The 4,850-nt window shown below is 34.2% G+C and overlaps 1 pseudogene; it reads left to right on the top strand.

Moving 5' to 3' along the window:
* The first annotated feature begins 2,687 nt into the window (after positions 1 to 2,687).
* On the top strand, positions 2,688 to 4,194 carry LOC116204824 (annotated as a pseudogene).
* Positions 4,195 to 4,850: the final 656 nt, after the last annotated feature.

The raw sequence follows: 4,850 nt of genomic DNA on the forward strand, positions 1-4,850 counted from the left end.
TTAACTCTAAAATATTATTTAAACATAAACAATTGCATGATATTTCGATAGCATAAAAAGTTGAATAGATAAAAAATTATAAAACTCTTATAAATCACATTATTATAAATAAATATGCTATAGTTCTTTTCTAACAATGGTCAATAATAACTAATAAATATTTTTTAATTGTTTCACTATTTCATGCATTTAATGCGAGAATTTTACTTACTTTTCCCATAAATGATTTTTTAATCCTAAACTTTATTTAGATATTTACATTTGTGGTCCTATATAATCTTGAAATTTAATTTTCAAATCCTATTTAATGCATGTGATACATCTTTATTTATATATAATTTTATTTAGATATTGACATTTCTAACTATAAATCAATAAACATTTACCTTTAGATTGGAGTGAATATATATATATATATTCAATTATTTTTCCTATTTGTTGCAAATATATTAAATATAGTTATAGCATTTTTTAACCCTAAATATTATTTAGACAAAAAAGAAGTGCATGATATTTCAATAGAATAAAAGGTTGAATACAAAAAATTATAAAGCTTTTATAAATCCACTATTATAAATAAATATATGATAGTTTTTAAATAACAATGACAGAAATAATGAATAAATATTTTTTAATTGTTTTACTATATGATGCATTTAATGCAAAAATTTTACTTATTTTACCTATAAATGGTATTTTAATTTTAAATCATATATAGGTATTTACATTTGTGACCCTATATAATAGTCACATTTTTTTTTCTAATCCTACTTATTGTATGGAATACAACTTTATATATATAGATTATTAGGGCGAGGGACCTTAGTCTATTAGGTATAAATACAATAATGAGTGAACTATAAAGATAAAAATATATATATATATATATATATATCAATGAGGGCCCTCAAGCAAAGATTTCACATGCCTTATGCTTGGGCAGCCAGCTTTATATGTTAATTTATTAAACATAAAACTCATGTTATATACATTTTTGTGTGCTTATTAGATATATTATATATATGCATATATATAGTGGTATTTTTTTCTAGTTATAAGGACGGTCCATGAAATAGAAATCATAAATATCTGATAAAGGGGCACATGTACTCATACTTGAATATTAAACTTGAAACCTCTTAGTTACTATGTGAGGATATACGCCGCTGCGCTATATCCTCTTTGATTATAGTGGTGAATTTAGGACGCAAGAGTTAATGGGTGACGATATGCTTTTATTATTATCTAGTCAATATTTTATTTCAACATCCTAATCATCAATATCCATAAATTCTCCGTAGATTCCACAATCCAATCTTCACAAATTAAGAACATTATTTTATTTTCTTTTTATTTTTTTTTGTTTCCGGTTATATAGAGAGGCCCATGGACCTAATGCAATGAAATAAAAATCTTAATAACTAATAAAAGGGCACGGGTAGTCCCCATCGAGTATCGAACTGGAAATCATTGGTTACCAAGTGAAGGCGTCCGTCACCGCTCTATACCTTTTTTTGATAAGAAAATTAATTATTTTCACAATTGCATATATAGTGACGGCCAAATAAAAGAAAAGCTAAAAGATATCAATCCACCTTTAAGAAACCAGAAGCTCCGAAGTCTACAAAAGATAAGTGAGACTTTGGATTTGGTAGAGGATGCAAATCTAATTAAGAAGTGAGACGATAAAACTTTTCTTGAGAGAGATAATATATTGAAGTGTGCGATTTGAGATGCGTTGCATTCTAAATCCGGAGGATTTTTTTCATTGAAGAAAAATGTGGAAGGGAAAGGAAAAAGAAATAAAATAAAGACTTAAAAAGTGTCATATTTCGTTACCACGACTCGCTTCTCTCATTTCCTCTCTCTCTTTGATGTTCTCCTATTTTTCTCCCTTATTTATTTAGTTTTTGAAATAATTATTTAATTCTTAAACTAATTAATTAATAATAAATTAATTTTTACTTGGAAAAGTAATGAGGAGTGCACTTACTTCTTTTTAGATAGTTTGGGTGATAAAATGCAAACTTTCAAAGATTAGGGAACACTAAGCCAATATATCCAAAAGTTGGGGGCAAATTGCAGTCTATTTATATTGATAACCAACATTCACGTGTTTTATGCTGTCTCACTAAAATTTGCAAAACTAAAATTATTCCCTCAAACAATAACGTGTACTCATCTTACCATATCTTATCTTATACTTATTATTATTTATAATACAATTTTATTTTATTTTTCAATCAGTAAAGGTTGAAAATTTCTATTCAAGAAGTACCAAGGAATCAAAGAGACTGTAGCGCAGCAATACATACTTTCGGCTGATAATCAAGATATTCCATATTCGACACTTGTTGTGAAAAACCCATGTTCTCTATTAGGATATAAGGATGTTTCATTGTATTAGTTCATGTGGTCATCCCTAATAACTGAAAAAGAAATACCAAGGAAAAAAAAACAGAGATGGCAGCACAAATCATTTTCCATGCCCCAATTTCAAGCTGGCATCCTATTGGTCCTCTAATATGAACTTATTATATGATTTATTTCATTTCTCAACTTAAAAAATCGTATTTAATTTATATTACAAATTAGAGAAGAAAGTTAGTTGGAGTCACTATTATTACACGTGCACGCATCAAATACCCGGCCACAGGGTTCTATATAATTCGCACGAGTGAGACGTATCATTTACAATACACATACACACCAAGTACAAGCCCAGTCCAGCGGACACATACCCTATGGAGAGTTCGGGCATGAACAAGACAATGGGGGGGAATGCAAGAGGCTCACGTATGCATGCCCAAGCCCACGTATGGAATCACATATTCAGCTTCATCAACTCCATGTCCTTGAAATGTGCCCTCCAATTGGGCATACCCGACATCATCCATGACCACGGTGGCCCCATGACCATCGGCGAGCTCGTCTCAGCACTTTCAGTCCACTCAGGCAAGGCTCATTGCATCTTCCGCCTCATGCGCATCCTTGTCCACTCGGGCTTCTTTGAACAGACAAGCCTCCGAGTAGTTGCCAATGATGACCGAGAAGAGGTAGGGTATGCCCTAAACAATGTCTCCTCCCTCCTCCTCAAGGCCCTTCACACTCACGATGCTTGACCCCGCGCTGACGGACTCATGGCACTGCCTGGGCGCCTGGTTTCTGAACGATGACCCTACTCCATTCAGCACGGAGCATGGATCGCTCTTCTGGGAGCACACGGGCTATGAGCCAGAGCTGAACTTGCTCTTCAACAATGCAATGGCAAGCGATGCCAGGTTGGTAGCGACTGAGGTGTTAGGATCGGATTGCAAGAGGGCGTTCGAGGAGCTGAGGTCACTGGTGGACGTTGGGGGTGGAACTGGGATGATGGCTAAAGCGATCGCGGCAGAGTTCCCGGATTTAGAGTGCACGGTGTTTGATCTCCCACACGTGGTGGCAGGCTTGAAAGGGACCAAGAACGTGAAGTACGTTGGAGGGAACATGTTCAAGGAAATTCCACCAGCAGACGCGTATCTGCTGAAGGCAAGTTTCCGATATAATATCACTTCTTCTCGATAGGTAATTTATGATGAAATAATCCCGTATATTGATAATCCAGTAACTTCATCGGCCAATAAAGGTTTTGAACACAAACATACATATATTGGTACGATATTATGTGGGATTGAATTCTAGGAGATCAAACCATGAATATATACATAATTGCAGATTAACGAGAAAAGTACGTTCCCTTGTAGCAGTGGATAATCCATGATTGGAGCGACGAGGAAAGCGTGAAGATACTGAAACGATGCAAAGACGGACTAAGGGAAGGCAAGGGACGCAAGTTGATTATTGTCGATATCGTGTTAGGATTCTGTAAAGAAGATGTGGAGTCGGTCGAGACGCAGCTCTTCTTCGACATGCTGATGATGGTTTTGGTTACTGGAAAAGAGCGGACAGAAAGAGAATGGGCTAAACTGTTTGTCGAAGCAGGTTTTCGTGACTATAAGATAACTCCTATGTTAGGTCTACGGTCTTTGATCGAAGTATATCCTTGAATTTGATTACTAATATGCCAATATTTATCATTTTCAGTTTATGTACTACTGCCTCCAAATAATGAACCGATGTTCCTCTGAATTATTAAGGCTGACAAGTGTACTGTAATGTGGAAGCCTCATCTTTTTCGTGATAATCCTTTACTTATGGATGTCTCTTCGACTACTCGATCAAATCATCAATGAAATTATGATCATACTTATCTAATATATTGACAGGAAAAACATTAAACTTTTTAATTCTCTGTTAAATATATTTTTGAAAAAAATAAAAATCTTCCCGATTCACGAATAAAAATTAAAAGTAATGCTAAAAAGATCTCTTAATAAATTTAAAAAAACTTTAACGATATCTATCTTAATTCGAAATTTCAAGATTTTTTGATACTGCTCTCGTGACCTGCACTAAAAGAGTGCTCTACCTCTTTTTGGGTATAATGCCTTATGCTGTGAGTATCAATCCATTTTTATCGAAATGGGACTACCCGTGTCCCTTGTAACCAAGTGGGTATAGCGCCGTGGCATATGCACTTGTCTGTTAACCAAGAGGTTCTATATTCGATGCTCATTGAGACTATTTGTGCCTCTTCATTAGCTGTTAAGATTTTTATTTCATTGTATTATGCTCACAGACTTCTTTTGTAACCGAAAAATGGGTTCCTTACAAAAAAAAAGGGGGTAAAATACACTCTTCATGCGGGTTTTGTATAATGACACACCATCCCGTTCGTAGCCAAATTGAACACTCCCCCCATTATTAAAAAAAAAATTGATACTCCACCTATTGACTATGTTGACTTAAGA

Source organism: Punica granatum, chromosome 4 (assembly GCF_007655135.1).
Source record: "Punica granatum isolate Tunisia-2019 chromosome 4, ASM765513v2, whole genome shotgun sequence".
NCBI classification, from domain to species: Eukaryota; Viridiplantae; Streptophyta; class Magnoliopsida; order Myrtales; family Lythraceae; genus Punica; species Punica granatum.